The sequence below is a fragment of the Ctenopharyngodon idella genome, chromosome 23, assembly GCF_019924925.1.
Source record: "Ctenopharyngodon idella isolate HZGC_01 chromosome 23, HZGC01, whole genome shotgun sequence".
Classification (NCBI taxonomy): Eukaryota; Metazoa; Chordata; class Actinopteri; order Cypriniformes; family Xenocyprididae; genus Ctenopharyngodon; species Ctenopharyngodon idella.
In genome coordinates this window covers 5840220-5853225 of record NC_067242.1, presented here as the reverse complement: position 1 = coordinate 5853225, position 13006 = coordinate 5840220, and the positions used below count along the sequence as shown (strand labels likewise).

At 37.6% G+C, this 13006-nt stretch overlaps 2 protein-coding genes across 3 annotated transcripts in view; both read left to right on the top strand.

Moving 5' to 3' along the window:
- The window catches only part of LOC127505683 (NACHT, LRR and PYD domains-containing protein 12-like), a 312016-nt gene that overhangs the window by 67769 nt on the left and 231241 nt on the right, over positions 1–13006 (top strand). The window lies entirely within an intron of this gene.
- The window catches only part of apbb1ip (amyloid beta (A4) precursor protein-binding, family B, member 1 interacting protein), a 182204-nt gene that overhangs the window by 107541 nt on the left and 61657 nt on the right, over positions 1–13006 (top strand). The window lies entirely within an intron of this gene.

The following is a 13006-nucleotide window of genomic DNA, read 5'->3' as shown; positions in this document are numbered from 1 at the left end:
ACGTATCACTTCACTTCAGAAGGCCTTTATTAACCCCCCGGAGCTGTGTGGAGTATGTTTATGATGGATGGAGACACTTTCTTCAGCTTCATACTCGTTGGTCCCGTTCACTGCCATTATAAAGCTTGGACGCGTCAAGATATTTATTAATATAACTCCGACTGTGTTCATCAGAAAGAAGAAAGTCATATACACATAGGATGGCTTGAGGGTGAGTAAAGCTTGGGGTAATTTTCATTTGAAAGTGAACTAATCTTTTAAGACAGACATCTACTCACCATTGTAGCAAACGAAAGGTAATGCAGTATTGCAGTTTTCATTTGTCCATTTCCCAGAGTCTCTAAATGAGACTACAATGCAGGATCCAGCATTATATGGCTGACCTGTCATCCAGTTACTGAATGAAGAGTTGCTCTGATCTGACCAATATCTGGGTCTATACAGTCCAATCCAAACAACGTAAGGGGAGTAATTCTGGAGCAAATTTTGGATCTTATGGATTTCAGTCTCATTTCTGATGCTGATGAGGTCTGTGTGATTTTCTCTACAGTAACTCTGAGCTTCAGTCCAGGTTTTTGATTGGTTAACAAACACATATTTTGTACTGACATTCTCTCTTCCTGCAAGTAATTTTTTTATATTATGAATAATTGGTATTGTACTTTTATTTTTAAATATTATATTCAATGCAGTTGAAGTCCACCATCTTACCATCATAGCAAACAAAGTAATACAAGCTGGAGCATGGAACGTTATACCATAAACCATAGAATGTGTACATTTTCACACACAGACTCTGTCCACCCCAGTTCTCTGGTTGCCGGACATACCAGCTTTTAAAACCTCCCTCTAATGCCGCATTATCCAGTGACCATCTCCAGCTGTTCACATCATCATACAGTCCAATCCAGGCTGAACCATTGTAACTCCCATTAACTGTGTTAATCAGCCTGTTCATTTCCTCCATGTTATCAATGGTGGCCAGATCAGTGTAACTCTGTCTGCAGTATGTCTGAGCTTCAGTCCAGGTCTTATTCTCAGACAAAAAGTGGTACTCACGGGTGCATGCAGATTGTGTGCAGGAGCCTTCAAGTCATTTTAGAAAATACCAAAGAAAAAGAAAAATCAGACTATTCCATGCAGCATAAACAGATACTATCAGATGTATAAAATGTTGTTGGGAATGAAGTTTATTACAAGATCTCAATGAACTCACTGTTGTAGCAGAAGAAAGGGATGCTGAGAAAGCAGTTCTCATCGGTCCATCGGCCAGAATCCTTGAGTGATACAGCAGTACATTGCTGAAAACCTATTTCCACATAATCTTGTACACCATTATCTGGTTGCTCTAGTAAATGAGGAACTCCTGGTTTCCAGTTTTCATAACTGGTAATCTGATGGTCAGACCAAGTTCTGTTTCTGTACAGGCCGATCCAGACTCTTCCACCTGATCTTTCGAGGATCCTCTGGTTCTCAGTTTGATTTCTCACATTGGCAAGATCTGTGTAGTGTTCTCTGCAGTATCTACGAGCCTCTGACCAGGTTTTCCAGTCATTGATTTTGATGTAATTCTGTGTGGAATTTGCTCTACCTGAGAAATAATATATAACAAATATACAGTATATGCAAATAAATTTTCACATAAAATTATAATCACATCTAACAAATTAAGTCCTTACCATCATAGCAAACAAATTTGTTAGAATTGTCACATGACTCATCAAACCATTTGCCATTATAATCCATGTAAACACACAGTTCTTTCCCCCCTTTGTTGTCCGGTTCATGATACCAGTTCCTGAAATCTCTCTCTCCTTCTTGATATAAATCATTGTCTTCCAAAGACCATCTCCAGCTGTTCCCTAGTACATCATCATACAATCCAATCCAGGCTGAACCATTGTAACTCCCATTAACTGTGTTAATCAGCCTGTTCATTTCCTCCATGTTATCAATGGTGGCCAGATCAGTGTAACTCTGTCTGCAGTATCTCTGAGCTTCAGCCCAGGTCTTATTCTCAGAAACAAAGTGATACTGGTGGGATGATGTCAAAGATGACACTGTGGAGAAAAGTGTAAAATTGTAGTTGTAAAAAGAAATTTTACTTTATTTACATGTCATTTTTTCACAGCTGAAGAAAAGGGTGAGAAGACTTGTATCATTGCAATTAATGCAATTTAATTGATTACAGTCTAGGCTGAGAGATACACATACCACTGTAGCAAATGAAAGGAAATCTAGAGAAGCAGAATTCATCAGTCCATTTCCCAGAGTCTCTAAAAGAAACTACAGTGCAGGATCCCGTACTATCTGGCTCTCCTGTCCTCCAGTTACTGAATGAAGAGTTGCTCTGATCTGACCAATAACTGGTTCGGTACAGTCCAATCCAAACAGAGTAATAATAATCATATGGAACTAATGACTGAACCCTGTAGTTTTCAGTCTCATTTCTGATTCTGACGAGGTCTGTGTGATGTTTTCTGCAGTAACTCTGAGCTTCAGTCCAGTTTTTGTACTGGGAAACAAACACATAACTTGCACTAGCATTCATTCTCCCTGTAAAAAAATAAATAAAAATATTATGGTATATCATGTTTTAGTATCGTACACTGTAAAAAAAAAAAATAAATAAATTACGGTAAATTAAATTTACGGTAAAAAAAAAAAAAAAAAAAAAAAAAACGGCAGCTGTGGTTGCTAGAAATTTACTGTAAAAAATATGGCAAAGTTTTAGGTTTACGGATTTAACTAAAATTTACAGAAAAATACCATATTTCATTAACTGATATAATATTAATTTACCATCCTATTGAAGAACAAATATTTGTTTTGTACCTTTATAGTACACTGACAACCAATGACAACACAGTGGTGATAAGAGTCACAAGATGATTCAAAGTTCATCACAAGCAAGTTTTTCCAGCTGAGAAGGTTAATACTATAGAAGGTGCACAGTGTCATTCACACAAACACTAAACACCATCATGGTAACACACATGAAATAAAAAAAAAAAGAAAATGCAATAAATTTATGCAATGCATTAATTTAACAACATTACATGTAACATAAAACCCTAATTTACATAACGGATTAGAAAAAAACTAAGAAGAAACTAAGAAGATACATCAAATTTTAGTGTCATGCAGGGAATTATGGGAATGTCAATTTACGTTTTTTTACTTAGTAAAGTACTTGTTCTTTTTCACTTCCAAAAACTGTAAATTTAACGATATTTTACTGTAAAATTACATTAAATGTACGGTTAGATCAATTACAGTTATTCCCTGTATATTGTACGGAAAATTTGTTAACCAATTAAAAGTTTTTCACCATAGCATTTTTACAGTCTTTTACCGTTAAAATCACGATCATTTTTTAGCATGTTGTTGTAATTACTTGAAAAGCCCCACAGCAGTTTTCACTATCAAATGATTGGTTGAGAGTGGTTGGTTATTTCAGAATGATTAAACTTTCTCTCATTCTCTCTCTCTCTCTCACTCTCTCTCTCTCTCTCTCTCTCTCTCTCTATAATTTGTCCCATACAATGAAATTGCTCACCGTCATAGCAGATAAATGGACATTTGTTATACCAGCCTGTTGAATACCACATCCCACTGTATATGTTCATATACACATACATGTATTGTCCTCCATAGTTCACTTGGTCCCATTTAAACCAGTTCCTGAAGTCTTTCTCTCCCACTTTGAAGAAATCACTGTCCTCTAGAGTCCATTTCCAACTGTTCAGATCATCATAGAGTCCAATCCAGGCCAAATCAATGGAATCATCTTTGAATGTGTTGATTAACTGGTTTGTTTGTTGATCATTTTCAATGGTGGCCAGATCAATGTATTTATCTCTACAGTATCTCTGAGCTTCTACCCAAGTCTTGGATTCTTTCACAAAGACATATTGATGAGGAACACTGAAGCTGAAGCTGATAAAACCTGTATAAGACATAAGATTAGTTGGAATTAATGCAAAATGATTAGTTGGAATTGAATGCAAAATGAGTAGATCAATAATTTTATTTTATAAATAAAATAAATAAATAACTGTAATACAAGAAGCCTGAAAAAGTCAAAATGTTTACACAGAATAGCAACTTCTATGGTTAATAGAAAATATTATTAAACAGTATAATATTAAAAAAGTCAAAATATTTAATAAATGTCTGGCTTACCTGATAACAGAAGCAGGGTAAACATGTTTACCGTATGAAGAAACATTGTGCTATAAAATGTGAAATAAATTTATTGTTATGATTATTTTTATTAAGTTAGTTATTTGCCTGTATTACTGTAAAGTTTTAAATGCCAGCAGTTGGTCAACAGTTTATCTTTGGATGTCTGCTCTTGTCTTTTCTCTTGATTTGCTGTTTTGGTGGTAGTTTTTCATCTTAATATTTATAGTGATTTACAAAATATGGGTGGGATCATGTCTGTAAACACCCATGACATTATAAAACCTGTCTGATCACATAGCTGCTCTGTCAGATGTGCCAACATACTGTACTTACAGACTGAAGAATATTTGATTGATAGATCACTAATAATTGTAGAAGTATCATGCCCATACTTGCTCAGATTTTGAATGGAATGTATTAAAAAAAACACAATTATTTTCCATTTGCATAAAAATCTAAAAAGTTTAATGCTGTCCTTGTTTATGATTCGTTCAGTGCCCATTATTGCTAAGCATACACCTCTGTTACTGAGCAGATCGAAATAACTAAAACAAAAGGAAACTGCTTCTAGCTGGTATATTTTCCTTGTTCATAACCATCTGCAGACTGAAGTCAAATAAATCTTATTGTTACAAGTATCCCAAATTTTGTTTGTCAGTGTAAACAATAATTGTATTTAAGATTTTAAAAATATGTTTGTTTGTTTTTGGTTTTTAAATCTTACTTGGGCTCTTCCCACACACCTACAGGGATTCTGGGTGGAGGGCGTCTCTTTCATTCAAGACTCCAGTGAGCTTTCACAGCTGGCAGCTGTAATCAGGTTAGATCACACTTACAGCTGCATCTCTGCAGAAGCTCAAAGATCCAAAGCTTTGGAAAAGCGTTACCTGAAGAACGCTGCTGTTCTTCCTGACATCCGTCCAGCAGCCTCAGTCTCTTCAGTGGATGTTTGTCCAACACCTCTGTGTCAGCAGGAAGAGTCTGTCTACATCCACGCTGCAGCCTGCAGGACTACCAGAACATTTACCGCTGTGTGGCGGAGCCCGTGATAAAGACACACTGTGGTTGGCAGCGCCTCTACAGCATTGAGCTGGAACTGAAGATCAAGCAGCGGCTGTGGGAGACACTCAACTGCCCTTCACTGATGGAGACAGAGCAACCTGATGGATGCGTCCTCATTGCTGAGCGCTTCTCCACAACCAGCAGAAGAAGCCTCACTCCTCGTATCCATGTGGACATCAGTGAAGAGCCCCTGCCTGAGGAACCCCGAAGAAAGAAGCCCAGACATTGAGTCATCGAGCCATCACAGCGTCACATGGAGCCGGAGTATCACACAGCGGGGCCTACATATGTAAATATTGTATATATGTTTCCATGTTTCTCTATATACTATATATTTATAAATATGGAGTATGTTTTATTTTGTAGAGTAAGTTTTTATAGTATAGGATGTTTTTGGTCTTTGTCAATGTGTTGATATGTGGTTCCTATGTTGTTGGATTGGATTACTACATGGTTGTCAGGATGTTTTGGGTGATTTCCTGTGCATTTACATGCGTTTTCCAAGATTTTCTGTGTGTTTCTTAGTGTGTTGCTTTTCGGTTGCTATTTTTGTGCATTACGTGGTTGTTAGGTTGATTTGAGTGGTTGGTTGATATACGAATGCTTTTAATCAGTTTTAGTTAGGGTAGGTTAGGTTCTTTCACACAGTTTGCAGCTTGATGTGCTGTGAGGGCGTGTGTGTGTCAGTGATGCTGACAGCTCCACTGGTACTTCACAACTACTGGTAGTGTCACCCATAGTGGACAGGTCTCAGCTGAGATGCCAAATGAAGACAAACCACCTGATTCTGGACAGCAGCAGATTGACAAGATGTTCCTGGCAGAAGGTCACAATCTTGTGACAACGGCAACAACATTTACCTGAATGGAAGAAACTCCAACAGATTAAATATGTGGAAGTCACTGATGGATTGATGGAAGCAACCGTTCGAAAAGAACAAGGAAACACAGAATGATTTTATATTAGTCTTTCTTCAGAACTCTTTGTAATCCTGCTCAGCCAATCAAATTTTTAGGACCAGTAATTATTATATTATATTATATTATATTATATTATATTATATTATATTATGTTGTTTCTTAAATGCTTGTATGTGTGGTAGATTGTTTATAAAATGTCACTGAATGTAACACAATGGCACTAGCAGCTCCATGATCTGCTCTCCACTATAGAGGCCTAAAGCTAGTAAATGTGCGGATGTTAGCAGTCTGAACAAACACTAACAGTCTGGGTTTCAGAGAGACTGGAACAGACCAAACTGATCTGAGCATCTTACTGTGGCTAATATGCAGACTGTTGTTGGCCATGAAGAGACAAGAACATCATTTTAACTGCAAGCTGTTAGATGTTATGACAGGTAATAACGGCTGATAAGTTACCAGACGAATAAGAGTTTATCCAGATCACTAACCACTGCCCATTTACTGACTCACATATTTCACATCAAATTCTATTCTACTCTTAATCTTTTTCTAGTTCCACTGGTTCTGTCATATGAGACTCTGGTGTTGTGCTTAATTCACAGTTTATAGCGCCTCCTTGTGAACACTTGTCATTAATGCAGCTCGATCTTCTTACTCCTGCGTATTCTCCACTTATTTAGTCTTTTTTTTTTATTTGGACATATATTTTGTTAAATCTATTTAGGTAAATAAAATAGAACGACCAGGTAGCTCATAATGTTCTGTGCCTTTCACCTGGTCTGCTGTTCATATAATGAGACTAGACTTCAAAGGTCCACTCCATGATTTTAGAAGATGGTTGCAGTCAGTAATGCACATCGGGAAAACATGGCCTGATCATCACACGTTTTCTGGAATTACTGTTGGGAAAACGGCTGGTCTGAAGAGAGACCTACACATGCTATGGAAAATGAACACCAGGAGTCATGAACTGAGAAAGTTTATTTAAAACAAAATGTTCTCCATACATACAAATTACAGGCACAGTGAGTTCAAGGACCTACAAAAACACATTATGCTTTTTAAGCAAGTATAAAATCAGTCAAAATTAATAATATAATACTACATAATTCCAGAATTGTTCCAAACAGAGTTCTGTTCTATGTGAATGATGTGGAGAAATAAAGTGATTATTTAAAAACTCTGTTCTTGTAAAAAAAAAAAAAAAGTATCAAATGTTGATTCCAGGATGAATCTTCTCATCTGAATATTCATCTTCTGGCATAATCACACATCTTTCTTAATTCCAAACAAACCCTGAAACTGCACCATAAAGAACAAACATCCTTCCCCCTTTCAAGGTTGAATTTTTTCAGGAATCATCTAAAACGTTATCTTCATTCAGGTCTTTCATGAGTTCAGACTTACAATTAGATCAAGTAAAGATTATGAGTATTTGGTGTGCTGTCCAGGGGGAGGACTCTGAGCCTCAGAAACTGGCCCGAACCCAAAGTACTCTCCCCGGTTGTGATAGGAATAGTTAGGACTAGAAGTGGGAGATGGGGTGGAGGAGAGATGCTGATAAACTGTCAACTAACAGAGGTAAGTCTGGTGTATATATACCTCTTATTGTTAATTGAGTTGATTGCGCTCCTCTCATGTTAATTAGGTTAATTATCTGAATGTGTTCCTCCTTAACTTTGTTAATAGTCCAGAGCAGCACACAAAAAAGAAACATGAAATAACTGAATAAATGAACAACAAAATCCTGAAATATATAAATAAATATAAAAGGTTTCAAGATAAGATTTAAAAATGACTAATGAATTTGCATACTTCCATTGTAATAATCAGAAATAGGAAGAAACCAAACAGGACGCACAATGCTTTTTAAAGACTTTAAACAAACAAAAAGGTTTTGGCTAAACACAATTTCAGAAGAAATTATTTAGGAATAAAGCATCAGTTGTACACAAAAAGCATAATAATTAAATTACACTTAATTTTACACTATTGGTTCTTTTCTGTTTCTGTCCTCTCTATATGTTCATGTTTTTATAGAGTGGGCAATACTTAGAGATAATAAATCATGTTTTCTGTCAAGAAACCCATAGAAATAGCAAAGATTACAATGAATTGTGGTGGGAAGAACAATTTGCCAATGGAACAAACATAGTGCCAGTATTGTTTTCAAAATATTTTCAGTTGTTGAAGAAATTTAAAAAGGTCTTTAAATTTATTGCTAACAGAGTTTGGGGGAATATGTAGGTCCTGTTTGAAACTACACAAAAATGTGTAGCCTAGTTAGGATACTTAGTCAATTATGTGAAGAAGAGAAGGAAAGAAGGAGTGGTTCAGAGTGGCCTATTGAATAACAAGGGAAGCAGGGCTAGATATATTCTATTTTAGGAGGTAAGATGTGGAATAAATGGGTGAGGTTTTAACTATCACCTGACAGACAGGTGATCTGCACGTCTGTCTCGAACACCCGCTTTCACTATACAGTGCACACCGCCCTCTACCGGCTAAAACAAGTATAAATAATCTGCCAATAGCTCCTACAGGTGGATTATCCGTGTCATAAATATGTTTGTTTGGAGTTTAACAGCACACTAAACTGACTGGAGTTATTAACTGTAAACTTTCCCCTTAATGATGATTAAACTCACGTCATCTGCCAATAATGGCAGACATTAAAACACTACCCAACATTATAGCGACTCCAGCAGTTAAATCACGCGCATCTCTCGCCACAGATAAAAAGTGAAAGTAAAAGAAAGGTGACGTTTCGCCATTTTAAATAGATTGTCGATTCCTTCCAATACAAAATATATTACATGTTTAATGGAAACTTTTATAAAACATTAGTTAAGAATTTATGTGTAGCTACTTGATGGAAAAGATGGAGGAGTTTGTGAATCGGTTGGCTAGATAAACTTTGATGAAGGTGACTGTTTACGTCTCGAGACCCTTTACAGGTGACTTCCACAGGTGACTACGATTTTCTCTGAAAGGATGTGCTTGACATTTTTCATCCTAAAGCAAATGAACGAGATTTATTTTGTGTATCGTGCTGTATGTGATGATTTTTCAAAAGACTAATTATTTGAGTGATCACAGATGTCTCGTATTCATTTCTCCAACTCTCACGATCCGGTCAAATCAATTATAACGATGTTTAATTACTTTAGTTTTGTGTTTGTTCGTCATTTCCATCCAGAGTCGGTGGACTGTTTTGACTGTTCAGCTTCATTATGGATGACACACAAACATCCAGAGATGAAGATTTTTCTCCAGGATTCAGGTACTTTGAATAAACACATTAAAACCCTTTTATAGGCTATATAATAAAATATGTCTGTTACCATTAAAAAAAACAAAAAACATTTTTTAATGATAACGAAATTTCTAGAAAACAATGTCTAAACCCTACTCAAGGGCTTTTCATATAAACCTCTGAAGATCTTCTGATGATGACAATCAAAAATGATTAAATCTGTTCTGTTATAGTTCAGTTCAGCAGGAGAGATCAGAGCCAGAGCCCAGCTGTGTGTCTATGAGGAGTGACAGGTCTATGCCTCATCCTATAAATTTTAAGAATGACGATACACAGACTGATCTCAGGTATGGCATTTCTAAAAGACATGATTGACATTTTAATATTATGGTGTTTTTATATTTGTGTTTATGATATTAATACTAGAAGTTGTCTTCACCTGATGAGAGACATATGAGTGTAGGTCAATTTACACTTTTTATATATAAAAAATAAATAAATAAATAAATAACAATCATGGCTTAGACTCGGATATTGCATTTCATTGAAAGAGATGTTTATATTATTTTAAACACCCAGCTTTTGTGGACATTTGAAATGTACTGCAGTTTTTTTGTTGGGTACCAGGACATTGTGGAACTCCAGGTAATGAGCAGCAGGTGCTGATACTGAGGAGGCCTTATATACAGAGCTCAAAAAATGCCATATTCCATCTTCAGAACTCAAACACAATATAACCTCCTCCAAAATGACTCCTCCAAAAATGGCCAACAAATGGAATCAATGCAATACAATTAAACTTGATGAAATTAATCTTGTTGTTTACTCAGATAATCACTGGGACAGTATCATCTACACATATTGCTGAATAGGCAAAAATCCACCAATATCAGAGTGTCTGACTCTTGATTCTCTTCATGATGTTTAAGGTCAATCCTGCCACAAAGAACAGTCGTAACAAAACTCGTCTGTGAGAAGAACGACCAGTCTATGAATCAACAACAGGACTTCAATGAAAGCAGGCATGCTGGTGTCAGGTAAATTGTTAGATATTGTTGTTTTGAGATCATCATAATTCAAACACATTAATAATTGTCATATTTCATGAACCGTAAGGAACATTGGGGCTAAAGGCACACCTTAAGAAAAAATTTGCTTTTCATTTTTCCCATAGTGTATGATTGCAGAAAAAAATGTTTGTATTGAACATTTTTGGAAAAACAGATTTTGTGTGAAAATGGCTTATTTTGTTTAAAAACTGTATAAATGTATGAGGTGGCGAGGGGGTACAAACAGGGTAAAAGGCACACAGTATTGATACAAATACTTTAGCTAAAATAACATGTTTTTAATCATGTCTATAAGTAAATACTTGTTCAAAACAATAACTTTAGTTGAGTTTATACTATTTTCTGTTTATTTTGATAAATAAAATAATTCACTTTTGTTCAATAAATATAATCATTAAAATATGAAAATATTTTTTAAAAATACAGAAACAAAATTATTTTAAAAAGTAAAATACTGAAATTCTGAAAGCATTGAAGAAGATCCCATAGTAATTTAATATAGATTTACAGTAGTAATAATAAATAATATTTTATGATATGATATGATTAATATAATTTTTTTTAAATATCATGATTTCATTAGAAATATGGTGATTATCTCTAAGGTGGACACCCAACTTAATATATGATATTTACCATCTGAATATAACCATGTCATGTCAACAAATGGAAAAGTCAGCCAGTTGTTTATTATTCCCAGAAGGAATATTGCACAATTGTTATTAGGACTCACGCAGGGCACACGATCGATTGAGGATTATATCACTGAATATTTGGACATTGCTTATTGGTCAGATCTGCCAGACTGTGTGCTCATAGACTTTTTCTGTGAGGGCATCAATCAGCCACTTAAAAAAACAACTGATTTGTGAGGTACCCCGCTCCTCCCTTAGTCATTTTCTGGAATTTACATTATTGACTGTTGGCTCTCCGTTTACCGTGGGTGTCGCGGAGGAATGCGACACTTCATCCATTCACGTAATAGCTGCCGTGCCAGAGGACACTCACAAGATGGCGGCTACAACAACAACACCAAGTCAAGCCACCGTTGATCTTCGTGAGCCAAGTCAAGCCACAGTTGATATTCCTGAGCCCAGTCAAGTCACAATTGATCTTCATGAGCAAAGTCAAGCCACCGTTGATCTTCGTGAACCAAGTCAAGTCACGGTTGATCTTCGTGAGCCAAGTCAAGTCACGGTTGATCTTCGTGAGCCAAGTCAAGCCACCGTTGATCTTCGTGAACCAAGTCAAGTCACGGTTGATCTTCGTGAGCCAAGTCAAGTCACGGTTGATCTTCGTGAGCCAAGTCAGGCCACGGTTGATCTTCGTGAGCCAAGTCAATTCCTGAATCAAGTCAATTCACAGTTGATCGCCCAGAGTCACGTCACATCTCCGCTGATCGCCCAGAGTCACGTCACGTCTCCGCTGATCGCCCAGAGTCACGTCACGTCTCCGCTGATCGCCCAGAGTCATGTCACGTCTCTGGATCCTTCCGAGAGCGGAGAGGATTGTTGTCCAGTGTGGACGATCCACCGCTGACGTCCGCACGAGCAGCTGGAATAAGATGGCCGCTCCGCCAGTGTCTATGGACAAGATGGCCACTCTGCCAGTGTCTACGGACAAGATGGCCGCCCCGCCAGTGTCTACGGACAAGATGGCCGCTCCGCCAGTGTCTATGGACAAGATGGCCGCCCTGCCAGTGTCTACGGACAAGATGGCCACTCCTCCTGAGCCCTCAGCCGAGATGGCTGCCACGCCTGAGCCCTCAGAGACTACAGCGCTGACCATTATGGCCACAGCCATTTGGTGTGTGTGGGTTGCGCACACATCGGCCCCAGCCCATGAATCAGCTCTAGAACCTCGTCTCATCAGATCTTCCAGAGCCTCGTCTCATCTCATCAGATCTTCTAGAGTCTCGTCTCATCAAATCTTCTAGAGTCTCGTCTCATCAAATCTTCCAGAGCCTCGTCTCGTCAGATCTTCCAGAGCCTCGTCTCGTCTCATCAGATCTTCCAGAGTCTCATCTCGTCTCATCAGATCTTCTAGAGCCTCGTCTCGACTCATCAGATCTTCCAGAGTCTCATCTCGTCTCATCAGATCTTCTAGAGCCTCGTCTCGACTCATCAGATCTTCCAGAGTCTCGTCTCATCTCATCAGATCTTCCAGAGTCTCGTCTCGTCCCATCAGATCTTCCAGAGTCTCGTCTCGTCAGATCTTCCAAAATCTCGTCTCATCAGATCTTCTAGAGCCTCGTCTTGTCTCATCAGATCTTCCAGAGTCTCGTCTTGTCTCATCAGATCTTCTAGAGCCTCGTCTCGACTCACCAAATCTCCCAGAGCCTCATCTCGTCTCATCAGATCTTCCAGAGCTTCGTCTCGTCTCATCAGATCTCACAGAGCCTCGTCTCATCTCATCAGATCTTTCAGAGCCTCGTCTCGTCTCATCAGATCTTCCAGAGTCTCGTCTCCTCTCATCAGATCTTCCAGAGTCTCGTCTTGTCTCATCAG